The sequence below is a fragment of the Corvus cornix genome, chromosome 5, assembly GCF_000738735.6.
Source record: "Corvus cornix cornix isolate S_Up_H32 chromosome 5, ASM73873v5, whole genome shotgun sequence".
NCBI lineage: Eukaryota > Metazoa > Chordata > Aves > Passeriformes > Corvidae > Corvus > Corvus cornix.
In genome coordinates, this window is record NC_046335.1 from 10,969,477 (window position 1) to 10,988,566 (window position 19,090).

The following is a 19,090-nucleotide window of genomic DNA, read 5'->3' on the forward strand; positions in this document are numbered from 1 at the left end:
TAATAATAACAATAATAATAATGAAAATGAGAGGAAGGGGAATAAAATCCAAGAGAAACAAGTGGTGCACAATACAGTTGCTCACCATCCACTGACTGATACCCAACCCATCCTACAGCAGTGACCAACCCTTCCTGGCCAGGTGTTCTAGTTTATATACTGGGCATAGCCTTCTATGCTATGGAATGTCCCTTTGACCAGTTTGCTTCATCTGCCCTGGCCATGCTCCCTCCCAGCTTCTTGTGCACCACTTGAGCATGGGAAACTGAAAAGACCTTGACTTCAGGTGAGCACTACTCAGCAACAGCTAAAACATCTGTGTTATCAACATAATTGTCATACTGAACCTAAACAGCACTGCACCAGCTGCTAGGAAGAAAATTAACTCTATCCCAGCTGAATCCAGGATAGTAGTGACAGGAGGTATTGTAAGGTTTCACTGAAGCTGGACATAGATATAAAATGATATATATATATATGTCATATATATAAAAGGATATATAAAGGGTGGGCTGGAATCTAACTTGCTGTTTGCCCATTTCTTCATTCATTTGGGTAGTTTGATTCTGTATCACTAGGTTATGTAAACTAAATATTGCTTAAATGCATGACTTTAGCAAGTTCAGTGCAATCCACTCCATTCAATACATTAAGCAGCTTCCTTGGAAGCTTATAGAACAGTTTTCTTATTGATCTGAGGGACTTGTTTTGTTGATACTAAGTTGGTACTTTTTAATATGCTTTTGAATTTACTTGGAGCATTTGACTGTGCCAAGCTCTGCAAAACTGGAGGAAATGTAATTCAGTAACTGTACAGTACAGGATTTCTTGTACATACTGTGAATGTTGGCACAGATGGAAGCTGGATTAGGTGAACAGTGCTGAACTCAGAGTATTTTGGATTTTTTTCTTGCACACATAAAGAAAAATAAAATGAACTCATTTACTTGAGGTCATTCTGTAATAAATCCACTTTAATCAATGATGTTAAACTACTGAGGTGTGTTACTGATACAGCTGCATTTTATTACCTGCTTTGTAGACCACAAATAGCAGAGAGAACCAGGTAAGGGCTTTTAGTTTCAGATGCAGGATGTGTGATGCAATCCACTACAGGGTATATGCACAGAGCATATTTTTGAGCTACTTTACTTTGAAATCTCTGCCAGACATCTATGCAGCCAGACAGTAAACAAAGAAAATGATACCTTAGGCCAGGAACCTTCAAGAGCACAGAGGGTTTTCCTCAGAGACTGGAAGGGGAAGCATAGCATGTGTAAAGTCACTAAGGTTAGTAGGCCAGCCAAGAGCAGCACTGTGTCTGTGAGCTACATGTATGGGGTCTGAAGTCACTGGGAGTTTTGCAACTAATTTCAGAAGAAGTAGGACTGCCCCAAGTGTTTCGACAGCGGTTTCATTCCATTGGTATCAACTGATTTACTTCAGATTTGGTCAAGGATGAGCAAGGTGAGTTTCATCTGCTGTCAAAGAAGGTTGTGAAATTTTATATGTATTGCTTAATTCAAAAAACATTTTCCTCTATCAAATACTTCATGAAAGTTTTGTCTTAGTCTATGTAAAAGTGCTTTCTAACAGAACCATGTTCTGATGCTGTTGAACACAGATTCCTCTGCACAATAAAGAATTCTAATTGCAGTGAATATTAACTGCAGACTCCTCCAGATCCCGAGATGGGACTTTGTAGTTTAAAGTTTTGATATGTAGCTTACATGTTTTTAGAAATTCTGTGAAATTAATGAAAAGATTGAAGAAAACACTGTGGTGTTTTGATATTTTTTTTTTCCCCATAGCCAAACATAAGGTTAAAAGCAAAGCTTGAAACAATCTGGCCTGGCTGCACAATTTGTTTTAGACTTTAAGAAGGCTTGAAGAATTATTTCCCATTCTTCAGTTGCAAGTGAATATAGCAACCAAGTTAAAAATAATTCCCAAAATGGAATATTAAGCAAAAAAGTATTCATAGAAAGCAAGGCTATTGGAATATGGTAATACTTCTGCTGATTTTAGTTTGGCTTTTGAGGTGTGAAGGTTTTTTATTTAGTTAGTTTTCAGGTGATTTATTTTTGATCCACTTGTAATAATGATTATTATGACGTGAGCGCAATAATGTAGTGGCCAGCTAATGACAGTCTTCTGCACCATCAAAATCAATTTATCATGCCTGTTGGGAAATGTAGTTTCAGGTCTTTTCTCCCCATCATAATGAAAAACACCCGTAGTGTCAAAAGTTGTTTTCCTTGTCTGTCGAACAGTACAATAGAGAAATTTGGAGAGGTTTTAGAGCTCTTAACTTCTTTCTTTGGAGCATCTGAACACTGGCTCTTCTGCAGCAGGAAAACTAATGTTCTGCTGGAGGTAGAGAAGAGATTGAGTAGCAGAAGATGTTTAATTGAAGAGAAGGCAAATAGGAGGAAAACTTCAAAATGGGATTTCTTTCTGTGGATATTTGTAACCCAGAGGATTCAATCTCTGAACATCCTCCAGAATCTGGGGAGACTGGCAGGTAGTCTGACAGAGAGTTTGTACCGGTGATATGCTGTCTGGGAAAACAGCAAGTATTACCAAGAATTGGTCCTTGTATTTCAGTGGCAGTTTTGCAGAAAGAATACTCAGAACTGTAATTGATCTATTTAAAGGTCTTAGTCATTCTGACATTGCCCTATCTTCTTCTCTTTTCTCCCTGTATACTATCATTGCCTGTAAAGTGAAGAAAATAATAATCATAGCTCTATCTTCCTGCTTCACTGGGTGGGAGTGTGCTATAGTCAAAAGACTGGTGCAGTGCTGTGCAGAGTAGGGAGAAGCCAAGTTTACAATATAATAATGAATTACCAGCTCCTTTCTAATATAGGAAGGGAAAAAATTTTTGCTTTAGAATAATCCCCCTACATAAAAAGGATTTTCTCAACAGTTTTGTGTTTGAGATTCTGTGTTTTCCTCAGGGTTCGTCAAAGGGGTCACACATTGACAACCTTCAGCAGTAAGTAGCTGGATGAGACCTGTTAAATCCGAGAATTGTTTTTTTTTTCAGAAATGTAGATCATAACAAGCTCAGGACAAGAGAGGCGGTTAACCTTCCCAAGATTTCAACAGCTGCATTGGAGCAACTGACCCTCACTATGCGAATAAGAGATTTTCACTTCAAGGACTGGATTTGCTCTCTCCCCATCAAGATCATGGCCAAAATTATTTTGCCAGGTTGAGAGTAGTCCTGAATCTGCAGCATCCCTACTCTTTATATTCATGGGGTTATATGGTGGTCATATGCCTGGGTTGCAAAAAGATGATTAAGGTTCTTTAAGCAGAGTACTAATAACAGAAAATTAAGGGCCCATTGACTCTTTACAGGAAGCCTATTTAGCTAATACCAACAAAGCTTTTTTTCCCATTTTAACTAACATGGTTTTGTTTTAGCTGCTTTTGTTGTAATTCACTCTGGCTTTTTTCAACCCTTGCACTTTGCCTTTGTGATCTCTGTTTTCTTTCCATCCAGAATTTTCTTTTCTACACTTCTCTCAGGCAGATTCCTTCCATCCACTACAAGAATAAGTCTAAAATCAATTGTTGATTGAAATCTTGGTTCCCTGGGTGATTCTCTCCACTGCCTTTAGTAGTGTCAGGATTCAAGATACATTTGTTTTTCTTTCTTGCCATTACACAAATAGTGCTCCCCAGTAGGACTTTGAAGTTCATATTGTATTCATTAATAAGATTTTAAATCTTCTTGAGACAGTCCCTCCTAGCCCTTCTTCACCAGCAGGATGTGTAGCCCATTGCATATGAATTGGTTCCGGGAGTGGGGCCAGGGAGTAAGGGAATAGGGCTGGGCCAGGAAGCAGGAATAACTGCTTCCCTAAGTGTAGGAAAAGGGATTTCAGGGTCCAAGCTTGTGAGGGTTGAGGAGGTGAGAAGTGCTGTCATCTGCACTGACCATGGCAGGGAGTGGGGTCTGCTAGGACCCTAGGAGGGTCACAATTTTTGAACCAGCTGTGAATTCAAAAGTTGGTTTGATCAAACCAGGATGAACTGTTTCCAGCACAGTTTTGGCTACCCACAACCTCAGTTGGCTTAGTCCTGTATTCCTGATGCCAATGCATTGCCCAATGATGTCAGCGGGTGTTTTTGGGTTTGCAAGGAATGCAGGAATGGGATCTCTGAAAAACAGAATCTGTATGTAGAAACGTTCTAAAGCAGAAGGATGTTTTGCAGAAGCTTGCCTGAAACATTTTAGCGAGAAAACTGGGTTCCTTCAGGCCCTTGGCTATTGTTTTTATGAATTATCCTTGCAGGTAGCTTGCATTCTTCCATGCTGTCATCAGACACTTTTGTGAAATGCTTCTGAGGGCAAATAATTCAGGGCACTCTTTCTGACCAGGACAGCATACGCCAATTACCTGGATACCACTGAAGTTTGCAAGACTTCAGAATTACTTTTCTGAATTATGCCTTGTCAGATCATTATAGATATTCCAGTGGATCATCTGTGGAGCTGATAACATCTCTCACGTGTTGAAGATTTTAACTTTATTTTTGTCCTGGAATTTAGCAGTATGCTATTGCACCTTCATAGCCCTTTGCTGGGCTTGATGTTTTCATCAGTTGTTAAAGTGGAGTGGAGTCACCACACTTCCTCCAAGAGTATTTCCTGCCAGAGCCCGTAGTATGGCTGCCTTTAATATTTCTTCTCATTCTTGTCAAAGGAGTAGCCTTCCTTTCCTTTTTCTTGGTTTTACTCAGTGGCATGTAAGGTCTGAGAGACGAAATTGGTTCTTTGTAGGAGATGTGTCACACATGGTATGAAGCAATGCCTTTGTCAATGGGTCTGTAATGAATTCATTGCTGGATCTTACTATCCACAAGCGCTTTCTTTGCCCTTCTGCAAAGGACTGATTATAGTTTGATGCAGAGAATAGTATTACCTTTTCTAATGCGATGCTCTAAGCATTCAGGGATTCCTTATTAAGTGTCTGGCATGCCTAATAAATTCACCAAGTTTATTCCCAGGTAGCTTTAGGATGAAAGCTTCTGAAATGTGTCAGCTAGTTAGATGTTAGTTTTTATACTCAAGATGTGCTCGACACCAGAGAGTTCCTGCTGTAGCAGTATGTTGAATCAATTTCCATGTAGCCTTCAGCCACTGCTGTGTGTTGGCTTTTGTCAGGCTGTGACAACCCTAACTTGGGGGGTTTTCTTACCTTCTGAGGTCTTGGGGTTTTCTTACCTTCTGCGAGAAATGTCATTGGCCTTTTCTGACCTTGCCTTGTGGTCACACATGAGATTTTGAAAGACCTTTTGAAATTACTTGGCTTCTCCCTTGGTACGATAATATTGCAGAGTACTACTTCCTGGATTTTCCTGCTAGAACATAACAGTTTTTACAGTGGTAAAGTTTTAAATAGAGTTTGAAATACTTGGCATCAGGATAGAGGTTTTTGCATGCAATATATTAGTCAATGTGACTTACTAAACCCCTAAAAAGAGTGGCTTTTGCAAGAAACTGCATATTCCCTAGTAAATCATAGGAGCATAGGAACGGGAGGGAGCTCAGGCAACCAGTCCATCTCTCTGTTTTGTGGCTGAGCCAAGGACTATTTTTGACAGTGATTTGTCTAACTTTTCCATAATGGACTCCAGTGATGAGGATTCCATGACCAGCCTCAGTGAGCTGTTCCAGTGTATGGCTGTTTTTGTTAGTTATTTTGTCCTAATAGCTAACAAATCTTCTTTTACCACACGGTAAGCGGAACTATTCTTCTAACCTTGCTGAACCTGAAGAACAGTTGATCACTGTCCTAGTTATTACAGCATCTTGCATATTTTAAGACTTATGTCTTCCCTCAGTCTCTTTTCTAGACTAAACAAACCCAAATCTTTCAGCTTTTCTTCCTAGATTGTATATTCCAACCTGGTGTGTGGATTATTTTTGTTGTTCTTCTCTGGACCACTCAGATTGTCTGCATAAATCTGGAAACATATAGTTCAAAATGGGACTTTATTTTTGATTTGAGGTATCACAAGTGCCAAGAGGTGTGGATTAGTTACCTCTCATAGAAAACCATATTTGCAAGAGAATCATACTTCTAACATAGTTTCCACATGGTTGTATTAAAGATTTTCTACAGCTTTGTAGCTAACTTGCTTTTTTCTACTTTGTAATTGTTAATTTGATTTTCCTGCTGAAGTACAGAATTTTTCTTTTTTATTTCATCCCATCAGTTTCACAGCCAGTGGTTAATTGACAACCCCTTCAACCTGTCCTGTGAAGGTTTTTCTACTTTTCACAGCCAGATGCCCTGCAAATTTGAAGTGTATTTTAATATTCCACCATTCTGCTTCTAGCTGGGCTTTAGTCAATCTTTTCAAAACAAAGAGATATTAATACATAATTCATCCAGGAATCATATGGTAATGTATTTTGAAGAACTTTCTTCTACTGGTTTCCCAATGAAAATGCTGAAGGTAATGTTGCGCAACTTGTGTCACAATCTTTCTAAACTTGAGATCCTATTTTCTGTTTCTTCCTTAACCTGTGGACCATAAACATGGAACAAAATAGAATGGTCTGAGATGATTTATTTTTCATCTCCATTAGGAAGGTTGTCCAGAATACTTCCTGTGTCCCTGTTTCCCCAGCCCTTCCCTAGAGCCAGTAGTCACTTCTGGTTGATCTGGTCTGAGTCACACCTGACAGTTTTATTAGTGCTCACGAACAGCATTGGGCAATGGCTGGATCACTGGCTGAAACTTGGCAGTATGTCTGTAATATCATGGATTTGGGCTTCTGGCAGGCAGGCAGCTGACACCCTGGGACACTGGTTTGACAATGGACGTCTCTGTTCATCTCAGAAGTAATTGTAACAGAAAAAAAAATAATCTTGCTGTGATAGCCATCTACAAAGCAGAAAAAAAAAATAAAAAGAAAACATAGCAATTTACCTAGTGTCTGGTCTATTCACTAACAGATTTCTCAACACTGAAATGGTTCCTCTTTTCTTCCCAAATTATTTAAGAGCAATAAACATACTCATCAGCTGACTTGTTCTCCAGTGGCTTTGAGAAAGTTTTTAAAGGGCTGCTTAATTTCCCCCCCTTAATTCCTGGCAAAATCACAAATATCTAACTGAACTCACATTACTTAAATGGAAACTAATAGAAGAGGTGGTTGTACAAGTAGTTCAGGGTCTGGTCACAAATATGCTCTAAGCTGCTGGTTCCCCTGGGTGAATTTCACCTTGAACAGAGAAAAGAATTACACCTGGTTAGCTCAAAAAAGGTAACTATCCTTCTCGTATTTTAGTCAATCTAGCTATAGAGTGAAGTGGAAAGACAGAAGGGGAATCTAAAGAGTGTTGGCCTGATAGCTCAGTGGTTATTTATAGCAAAAGAGAATAATCATAAAATAAGATGAAAATATTTTCATTTTAGACTGTTATCCTAAAACAAATCACAACCAATCTGAACCAATAAATAATGGAGAGAAGTGTTTAAAAAGGAAAAAAAAATACTAATGAAAACATGATTTTTTTAAAAAAATGTTTCTTCTGGAAGCATGCCGTGCCAGCTGCAGTAGTAAACATACCTCCTTTGAATCACTGAAGATGAAAACCAGCCACATACTTGAGCTTAGATGGTTCCTATGGGTTTATAACTCTTTTGTATCTTTTGAGCACTCACTAAAATACAGCACACAGATTTTTAAATTATGATTCTGGCTGTAGAGGCACAACACATTCTTTTCTGTTTTTAATAAGTCTCTCTCTTTGTGCAACAAATCCTTCTAAAAAATTGTACCAGCAGTGCTAACCAATGGGTAGCAGCTAGAGGCTGGGGGGAGAGGAATTACTTTGGCTGGACAGAGACTAAGGGATTTGTACACCCAAATTTCTATTGTTTTTAATAAGAATTTGGCTTCAAAAATCATAGCCCTTATATGTATTCAGTCTCTAAGAACTGGAGGCCTCTAACCATGCATTCCTATCTTGCTGGATCCAATCCCCCACTGGCTGGTGCACCAGCTGGGGGAGGCAGGTATGGCATCGCACACAGCCCCTGGCAGGACTCCTCCCTTGTCAGGTGCATGTGGCTGCTTTTCTGGTTGAGAGCATCTACCATCTGCTGGCTGGAGATTACAGGTGGGGGAAGGAGGAACCCATATCCCACCAGGAGTGCAGAGGTTACTTAACAATCTTGAGAACCTTTACTGGGTTATAATGTGGATTTGTTTTTCTCATTCTGTCAGTGGCTTTTTGGAAGATTGGTGGAGACTTTATGAAAATGCAGGGTACTTGTGCATTCTACCTATATTCCATATGCTCTTGTAAATTGTCATTCTGATTCTCCCATGCAAATAACTGAAGGAAATGGAAAAATAAAATTTAAAAAAATCCTTTTAATAAAATTAATTATCTCAGTTCCAATGGGAAACCTGAGTGAAAATGTGGAAATATTAAGTATATAACAAGGGGATGTTAATTTATTTTGTGAAGACCTCTATGATTATTGAGAACTTTGTGATTTAGGATTATTTACAGGAGGGCTAAGTGTTACTGTTATTTTCCTGTAATCAGTTTATCAGTGGCTGATAATAAAGAATGTAATTTGGTAAGGTGTAATTTGCAGGTGAAGGGAGTTTTTGCAATAATGTTTGCATTTTCACTACCTTTTCAAGGGTCTCTTTAATTTTTACAGAAGAGAACTAGCTATACAAGGACAGCTACATATGCTGATTAAAAAATTGCAAAGGAGTAGATTCTTAAGCAGAACTTCAATGGTGGTGCAGTTAGTTTAACATATGTTCACTGTAAGTTTGTTAATGTGGAGGATGTCAGAAAAATGAGACACTTAGAAACCTTGATCAAGGCATCAAGACAATGAGACACATCATTTTGACACAGGAATTTTTATGGATTGCATGAGGTTGGCTGTACTCCAGAATTAGTTCCAGGCTGAACTGTAGTTCCATTCTGTATCTTCCTTCATGTTAGAAACCTGAGTAGTGAGTGGTTATTACACTGAACTGTATTACGTGCACTGTTTAAGCACGCTGAGTACAGTAAATGATTGTGACTCTATTTTTAAGTACACTTCTCTTTTATGTGTTTTTACTTAGAATGGCTCTGTAGGTTAGTGTTGGACACAGCCTGTACACACAGTGCATGTGGTTCTGAAAGGAAGTCACGTTATCTGCCAGTGCTGAGCATAAAGAAGAGGGGAACTGGTCTCCTAACTGTATGAAAAGAATGTATGAACAGGCATAATATTTTCACTTTCCTGCCATTACAGCTGCTGCTTTTATCCCAAGAAAATAAATGATCAGTGCAGATAAGGTGATGGCTGAAATTCTCCATATGTTTCCATAGATATGCAGCTTTCTGGCAGAATAGCACAATTCTTTGTGCAGGCAACTGAATCACCAGAGCTAGTGGGCTAGATTAATGTGAGGAATTATATTTAAATGCCTCTTTAGTGCTTAGGATATCTCTAGGTGTCACTGGCATTCACCTGCCTTCCCACCTGCCTTCTCTCCCTCTATGCCAATAGTTTCTGGGCTAGTTTCTGCTACTGAAATACCCATAGAACCTACCAGTCTGTTTCTGAGTTTGTGCCACCTGCCTGTGTCCTGACCACATCAATCTCTGTGGGGTTCAGCCCACATCTTAAAACTGAGGGAAATGTGTTCTCATCCTCTTTTCTGTCTTGCTTGTGGTTACAGAAAAAAAGTGTGTAGAGAATATGTATAATTTCATCAGAAAAAGGCCTGTTTTGTGGTTTTGAATCAAGCATTCCTTAGGGTTCTTACCTTTCAGTCAGGAGATGTTGGGATTTTTTGCCTGCTTTGGTGAATTAAAACATCTTTTTGCCAGGAGAATGATGTAACACTATCCAGGGCTGGGGTTTTAGTATTTGGTGCCTTTCTACTTATGTTCCTGCTGAATTTTCCCTATGCAGTATCTGGAGGGGTAAGAAAAAGAATGGTGTCTAGAAAATCTATCTTAGGATATTTACTACAGAGGAAGGAGAGGTAGGTCTATTCATTGAGACTAATAGGCATCAAGAAAGAGGAATAGTATTTTTTTAAAAAAGGACGAAAATAAAAAGGTGTATGTGTCTGGATGATGGGTAGGACAGAGGGAACCTGCTGTGCCATCTTGGTGGCTGACTTTTTGCTGGAAGATGTAGGTTAAAAGTCTCAGCAGAGGAAGAACAGAAAACCAAGGCTGAGACTGAGCCATTTATGAGTGTGTATCTGTGTGTGTGTGTGTGTGTGTGTAGGCAATCTTATACTGCACTTGTCTTTGTGTTTCCTACTGGCTGGTTTAAGCAGCTTCCTGTTTAGTTTGCTGGTGCCTGTGTATCCCATTTCAATGTGCCTCTGATTGATTTATGTGTTGCTGCCAGCTTGAGACAGCTGATGTGGTTATCACCTCTAGCTGTTTGCCCCGCCCTAAAGAGCTAAATAACTCCAGTGGTTCAGCAGCTGGTTTATGAACAGCTCAAATATCAGCTCAGGGAGAGTGAGGGCAACACTTGGGCACAGTAAGCTCACCAGCTGTCCGAGGCTGAGCCGTCTCTTCTCGTTCATGTGAGCCAGTGTCCCCTCACATGGCACAGGCCAGATACAAAGCAGTTCTGTGGCCAGGTGCCCTTTCGAATTTAGCTTAGATACACAAGAAATAAATTTTATAGTGCTGAATGTAGTCCATCTAGTATAATTCTTCTGAATTAAAGTGCCTAAACTCTGTGTATAATGAGGCGCCTCATCTGCAGATGATAAATTGGGAAGTACTGTTAAGACTAGGAAAGCCCATTCGGAGTATACCTGGAAATAGGCACCTCAAGAATGTCACTTGGAAAGGAGGACATCAGAGACTGGGATTCAGTTACTTAAATATGTCTCTGCTTCTGGACCTGTTTTTTAGATTCTTTTCATAACTCTAAGTGGAGAAATGACAATATAGAGCATTTCTAATGACTCAAATAGGCTGAGTAATGGGGCATCCCAACCTGTTCATACCTGCCCCATTTTTGCAGTTGCCTCGAACTTGCATAGCAAAGGGTGAAGTTCCTCTTAGGTACCCAAATAAAAGTTAGTTTCTCTAAGTGTTCACCTACTCCCTAGTGGCTTTATTGCAGTATGTATCTAGAGTCCCTTGACTTAGGGTTCTCAGCTTGGCATTATGATTTAGAGAGAGAAGATGGATGACATGTCAATATTATCAATTGCTCTGGGTCTCTGGGACTCTGGGAAATGTCTAGCTGATACAAACTGTGTAAACAAATCTCTGTGAAAAGCTATTTTAAATTAGAGTTTACACAGTTGAGGAAAAACTTTGGTTTCTTTTTTCTGTCCGGGTTAGAATGACAAAGGTAGATACATATAAATAATGTTTTTCCTTGGAATTTTTATCTAGTTATTTTCCATTTCTTTCTCTTTTTCTTGTTTATAGTCCCCATGCTTATGTAACAGCTCTCAAGAGGAAGCTGCTAACAAGTCCATCTGATTGTTTGTGCCAGCTGTTTTAGTGGAGGCATGCTGGGTGCAACTGAGCTCCACCTTCATTTTTGGGGTATGTTATACAGTGACAGCATAATATATGGTTCAGTCAGACTGATAGCTTCTTAACCTCTTGGTACTCTTTTCATTAATTCTTTCTTGGATCAGTTATTGTGTTTTGTCTGTCACAAAACTGGTTTGAAAACTGCTCTGGGCATGGAATGTGTCATTCATTTAAACAACATCAAGGCACACTGTTCATGTTTAATTATTACTTTAATGCAAGTGCTAAACTGTTTTCAGTTACATCTAACAAACATGTTTTCTGGGACTGGTTGCTGGCTGACCTCGAGTAAGGGCATGTTAGGCTAAGCCTTGAAATGCTGCATCAAGCTGTCATCTCAAATAGAAGTGAGCTCGTTCATCCTCCTGTGAACTATCATATAGATGAACTGAAGGAAGCAGGATATATTAACTGCCCACCACAAAGGACATTGCAGTGTGCTGATTTATGATGAGAAAATTCTAGAGTAATCCTATTGATGATGCTTAAAAACATCTGTTCACAGTGTTGCAGTAACTAAGCTAGCAATACCATGTAGTAGATGAAAGCCACCTGTTGACGAAATCTTTAAAATTGATATATAAATATTTCTGTTGGTGCTGTTGCATCAGTTATTTTTCAGGATATCCATTATGGCATGTCACATTCATTTGGAAATGGTCAGAACATTTATAGTCCCAGTTTCAGCAGAACATGAGCATGTGATCAATGCTCTTGCTTTCAGTTGCTCAAAAAACCAGTTTGATGCAATGATTAGAAGTGAATGTCATGCTAAGTTACCTTTAATGACAGACAGAAAAAGTATCTAAGTAGAATTTTTTTCGGAATAAGGTACATGTAGAAAGCAAGGTCTAAGCTTTGTCTATTCGAGAGATCATTCTAAAAGATTAAGAAGAAACCATCACAATACCTAATGACTTGGTAATGGTAGGATTTGCTGGGTTTTGACATGCTCCAAATAAATTACTTCTGAGCAATGGATTTTGGGACATCCACAATCACTTAATAGGGCTGATGCATTCCAATTTTAAACTAAGTCAGAGGGCACATCCGCTTCAATTGACCTACCATTCACCCTGATAACATCATTACTCTATCTTGACTAATATAATAACAGCACTCCTATAAAGATGCAGACCTGACTTAAAATTTCCTACAGGCATGATCCTAAGGCTTGAGAGACTTGTTTGTTTCTAAGTAACATCTGTTGGGAAAATCCATTATATCTGTCAGTGGATTTGTTTTGACATCTGAGACCGAACTTTCCCAGGTTCTCCTTTTCCTTTCCTTTCCTTTCCTTTCCTTTCCTTTCCTTTCCTTTCCTTTCCTTTCCTTCCTTCCTTCCTTCCTTCCTTCCTTCCTTCCTTCCTTCCTTCCTTCCTTCCTTCCTTCCTTCCTTCCTTCCTTCCTTCCTTCCTTCCTTCCTTCCCCCTTCCTTCCTTCCTTCCTTCCTTCCTTCCTTCCTCCTTCCTTCCTTCCTTCTTCCTTCTTCCTTCCTTCCTTTCCTTCCTCCTTCCTTCCTTCCTTCCTTCCTTCCTTCCTTCTTCCTTCCTTTCCTTCCTTCCTTTCCTTCCTTCCTTCCTTCCTTCTCCTTTCCTTCCTTCCTTCCTTCCTTCCTTCCTTCCTCCTTCCTTCCTTCCTTCTTCCTTCCTTCCTTCCTTCCTTCTTCCTTCCTCCTTTCCTTCCTTCCTTCCTTCCTTCTCCTTCCTCCTTCCTTTCCTTCCTTCCTTCCTTCCTTCCTTCCTATCTTTCCTATCTTTCCTATCTTTCCTATCTTTCCTATTTCTCCACTGAAATGATGCTCATCACTATCCTTTCTTCCTGTCAGTGGCAGTGAGAGCAGACAGCAGGGTTTGGCTTGACAAGTACCAAATGAAGCTTATATGTGCCAGGAATGTCTGCCCGTGTTAGTGACAGCCACTAGCTTACCAGTTATTGTACCAGACTCTTTTGAAAGAGAACTTGTAAGTGGGAATGACTGTGAAACCAGTTGTCTTTTGCTGCCCTTAATGTAGAACCATTAAGAGCTTTAAAATTTCAACTCAACTTTTGAGTTTGAAGAAAGCTCTCTTTGTACATTTCCTGGCCCAGAGTGCTCTTACTTCATGCTCTTGCCACGGTACTCTGTTGGTTTGTCGTGGTTTAAAGGAATAAATCCTGTTTTAAATTTCCTTGGTTTCTTATAACAAAGGGCTCTGGAGGAAAGAAAATCTTTTAATCCTCCCAGCAATAACCTGACACGACCTTCTAAACACACTATTAACTCAAAAATATTAGCAATATTTTGTAGCTGTCTTAAGAAGAGCTTACAATAGAGATGGACCAAATATTTAGAAGAATCATTATACTTCGTTCTGAGGAAATTAGTATCCATAACACAATTAAACATTTTAAAAGGGCTAAATGTTAAAAACTATTTAAAAAGCTAGGCAGTAGGGTATTGTTCAGTAGCACTGGCAAAATACAGACAGTTTTCTGCATGGTCTTTCTAGGCTTGTGATTTCCTGACTGCCTTAGCACAAATTACTTGCATTCTCTGTGTTCTTTAGTTACTCCAATCTGTTTTTCCTTTCCTTCATAACTCCTTAGCTTTCAGAAGATGTTCAAAGCTTTTTTTTAATATGCTCAATATGAGATACTTCTTAGACGATCTGCAGGAGGAGACAGTGTTCTGCAAACCTGGTCTCTCTGCTATGTCAGTGGGCTGCCAAGAGTTGCATATAGCTTAAATATCAAATAGGTGTTTTGTAAAAATTGAATACTGTTGTACTAGTGTAAGTACATAAACCTAATTAATTTGGAAAGAAACTTATGGCAGTAAAGAATCACAAATGTAAAAATTTAAAATTAGGTATCCAACACTATACTATGACTAGGGGCAGAGAGAGGTACTGTAGTGTGGGATGCATAGTAGAAAAATTCAGAGAAAAGTCAGTAGGAAAAGATAGAGGAAAGAAATTCAAACTTGTTTTCTGTCTCTTGGGTTAAAATACCTGTATTCAGAGATAAAATAGGGGTTTGGAGCCAGAAGTTTTTTTGTTTCTTTTATGTTTCTCAGGTATGCATTTTGGTATGCAGCAAGTAGCAATTTTGCATTCCCTCATAAAAATACTTGCTAAATCCTGCAGCCTTTAGTCAGTCATTCTCCATTATGAATTTCTATTAAATATCTGATCTAAACCTAATCAAGTCAGTGAGAGTCTTTCACTTGCTTCAAGCACAAATTATGAAATAACAGCTAGACCCACAGAGGGACATGGGGGATACGATGCCCCAAAACAGGATGTACACAGGTATTCCCTGCTGCTGTGTTCCAGCTAATTGCCTTGGAGCCGGTAATAACCATGCTCTCTCTTGAGAGGAGAGCACTCCAAGGGTGGAGTTCCCACTTTGAATTCAGATTTGAACCCAGATGAGCAGTTTGAATGGAAGCATATGCTTGGTGCCAACTCCTCCTCCTGGTGTGAGAATATTTTTGGGCCAAGAGGTAAAACACAGAATCAGTAAGGTTGGAAAGGACCTCTGCAGGTCCAACCTCTAGTCCAACATCCCTGCTGAAGCAGGGTGCCCTGCAGCACATTATTCAGGACTGTGTCCAGACAGCTTTTGAATATCTCCAGAGAAGGAAACTCCACACCCTCTCTGGTCCATCTGTCCAACACAGTAAAGGAGTTCTTCCTTATGTTTGGGTAGAACCTCATGTGCTTCAGTTTCTGCCCATTGCCTCTTGTCCTATTGCTTGGCACCACTGAGCAGAGCCTGCCTCCATCCTCTTGTATAGTACAGAGTAGTATCATGGTAGAAGTGTGGCAGGAACAGTCAGGTGTGAATTACCTGAGTCTTTGGTGTCCCACTTTTGCAGCCCAGGCCCTCTGTCATGGCAAAAGAGAATGGCTGGCACTCTGGAGGCTGGAGCAGCAGCTCCACTGGCTATAGTACTGCTGGCTCTAACACAGCACTTCCCTGTTGTGGCCGGCACAGTGGCTGTAGTGTCCTTGGTCCCAACCACGATCAGTCCTCCAGCAGCAATCACTTTTCCCCAAAATCTTTTTGCTTTTCTTTGAGGGCTGTACTGCTGTGTTCACTAGCCTCTGCAAACCCCTCTCTGGACTGTCTTCTTATGCTCCTGCATGTTTTCTTCTGACAAGAAGTAGTTTTTATAACAAGCAAAGTCCAAGTCCTGCTTCTGCTTTTGACTCAGGCTGCACTGCCCAGTTCCTCCTCCAACCCTGTCATGCTGATGCGTACTTTAGCCTGTAGCTTCTATTGTTACATTTATTGCTAAACAAAAGGAGTATTTTCTTGCTCCCTCACTTAGACTGAGAAGAAGATAGTTATGTCCACCAGCTTCCATGAGCTTTGTGGCTGCTGGCTGCTCAGAAGGCTTGCTTGCTGAGCACCACCTCATCTCCAGCAAGGCAGGGTGCAAAAAAGCCTGATGGCCTGGCAAATTTGGTAATTTTACCCAAGCCCATATGGATCTTATATTATTCATGGTTTCTGATGGGCTTCATATTCCTCACTGATTTAGTGGTTGACTTGTGATGTTTTTCGATGAGTCAAATCTCTGTAATAGTGACACTACATCCATGTATGTGGTAAATGTGAAAGAAAACAGATGTCTATAAAAATCACTGAGTCTGATTTGGAATGATGAACAGTATTGTGATTAATCGTAGCTGTACAGCTCATGTGTAGTATTTTTAAAGGATGGGATGGAAATTGCTTGTTTCATACCTATATGATTTCTACCTTAATATTTGGACTCATTCAAATAAAGTTATGTATTGGACTATTTGTTTGGGGAGAAATGGCACAATTACTACTGAGTTTTGAAACTTCTAGTACAGTCATGCAACCTTGAATTCGCTTCAACATTGATTTTTCTCCTGGCAATATCTGCCCAGTGCTCATATGTAAAAGGAAACAAACAGTAGCCAATGAGTAAGTGTCAGCTACAAATGTGGAAAAAGAGTGCAGCAGTCGCTCCCCAATAGATTTCTCCCAATAAAATGTAAATGTTTTTAGTGTTGTTCTTATAAGTTGCCTCAGACTGAAGCTGAAACATTTGCTGAACTCTAGATTAAGGACAGAGTCCTAATGCAGATTTAATCAGACACTCTGAAGCACAGAGTTACAAAATTCCTGAGATCGGAAAGCAAAGAATTTCGCAAAAATAAGTATCAGCCAAGTCCTATTCCTGTAAGACTGGAGGTTGAATAATGGAAGAGCAGTGGCAGAAAGTAATAGCTGAACACAGAAAAATGAAAGGTCTGACCCTATGAACTAGCTTTAAGGTCATGAACAGGATCTTACAAAATCAACACAAATTCATTACTGGAAGAAGCTAGAATAAAATCTTAAACACAGGGCAAGTGTGATGAGTCAGATCTGGTCAAGTGGTGTATACGTGCAAAATTCTGAATAAAAATAATCAAATTAACATGCAGTGAAGAGAGAATTTCCATAATGAAGCCTGTAGTTTCCTGAAGAGACTTCTCTAGATTGCTAAGAATGGTTTGGACAAGTCACAAGACAAAAGAACTCCTGTTTTTTGCAAGGTTCCATGTGCTCTGTAACAGGATTTTGGGATATGGAGACACAGTTTGCAGTGCAGATATATTGTTTTGTTGGATTGCTTTCTTTGGTGTCAGGACTGAGGATCTCTTATGTTCTGTGGAACCCTCTTAAAACCTTGTCCTCTGGCTTAAATAAAGACTATAGAATGTTCTAAGTGCAGTAATGAAGATCTGGGTTTTGTTTCACAGGAGTACATAAGATGTATGTTGGTAAATGGACACTGAGCATAGGTGTTATATATCTTTCATTTTTTTTTTTTATTACTTTTTGAAAGATGATATTTCTCAGAATAATGTGAGAAGGCTAGGAACACTGATTTGTTCCTGTTGGAAAATCATTCTGCAAATGACTCCAAATTGCAGTAATTTAGAAATCTTGAGATTCTTTCTATATTTGGATTTGTACATTCGGCAAGCTTTTAGTACAAATATACGAATCTTTGGTAATTACTTTAATTCTTGAATAGAACTTTAACTGAACTAAGTACATGAATGTACCTTACAGGGCTCAGGCTTTGTGAGACGTTTCTGCTAAATCGGCTTATGAATTTCCTTTTGATGAGCTTAATTGTTGACAGATTTTTCAAAAGCCAACAACAGCTTGCTTTGCTTGCTAGTATTCACATGAACTGGATAGACTTGTGAAGTCCTTTATGCAATTTGCATAATATTTTTCTTTTATTGTAAGATGAAGTGAAATCCTTTGTAGTGAACCTAACAATGTTAGACATTGTAAAGACATCAATCTAAATAAAATTTAAAAACCAGAAAAATTACCCTTCCAGTTTATTCTTCAACATCTCAGAATATGCGCAGCTAGAAAAAATATACTATTTTTAAAAAATATTTTTCCCCCAGAGTACTATTTAGAAAAAGGTCCCAAATAATGATGTGATCTCTTAACGAAGATATTATGAAGATATTTTGCTAGTTTCTTCAACAGACCTGTAAATTGATTTTTCATTTGAGATCCCTCAAGTCAGAATACATTAAATATGCAAATCTATTCCTTAAATCAACAAAACGAATAAGCCATTTTGTCCATGCATGTGAAACAGATAGATAAATTCTATGTCTTGTCTACCCAGAAATTTTTGTTGTTAGTGGTAATATTCTGGAATTTCTGTCTTTGAATTCTATTGTCTGGAAGCATAGGTGGGAAGAGAAATGTGAGCTAAGCAGTAGGATCTCTATCCATAATGATGGTTGTGGATGTCTGAGTGAAGTGAAGCATGTAGAAGCCTCAAAAATAACTGACCCTGTTTTCCTTCAAACATTTCTGAAGAATTCTGTTCCGTTAATAATCCCCTAAAAGTAATAAAGACTGGGATCTGTGGATTCTAGCCAAATGAGGCCACATCCTACAGTCCTTGCTTTGTCTTACTAGAGTAAATTTCCCATGTACTCATGATAAGATGGGGACTGAAGATTGAGCAAGGATGGCATGATGGGAAATGGATTGTCACCTCTGAGACTGCGTTTGCAAACAGCTGGAACCACAAATGAGCTCAGTGTTTAGCAAGATGGAGGATGCCAGCATGAAACTTGGAAGTGCCAATTTTAATTAAAAACTTCATTTCCAAATCAAGTTCCTAGTTAACAATGGGTGGGAAATTCTCCCCACAAATAAGCTTTCTGAATGGTGTATTGACTGTCAAGATGGGTACAGCTTCTCCTTCCACAAAAGTCCTGCTACCGTCATCTTCCCTGTCACCTCCCCCGCCAGAAGAAAAAGACTACATTGTTTGTGGAATGTCTTCTGGTTCATGTCCTGCATTTAGGCCAGAAAAGCCAGATTTTATTTTGTCCTCCCCATCCCCCTTCCTTCATTGTTAACAATGGAGTGAACACATGAGATTAACATGGCTCTTGACATGGCTTAGTTATTTGCCATTTGGAAACTATCGATTCTCCAGTTGTATAATTGTAAGA

General features: G+C 39.3%; 1 long non-coding RNA gene across 1 annotated transcript in view; it reads left to right on the forward strand.

Moving 5' to 3' along the window:
• Positions 1-19,090, forward strand: part of LOC120410027 — a 270,677-nt gene that overhangs the window by 18,680 nt on the left and 232,907 nt on the right. The window contains exon 2 of the long non-coding RNA XR_005601950.1: positions 11,469-11,588. This is a non-coding gene — a long non-coding RNA (uncharacterized LOC120410027). The remainder of the gene's footprint in view (positions 1-11,468; positions 11,589-19,090) is intronic.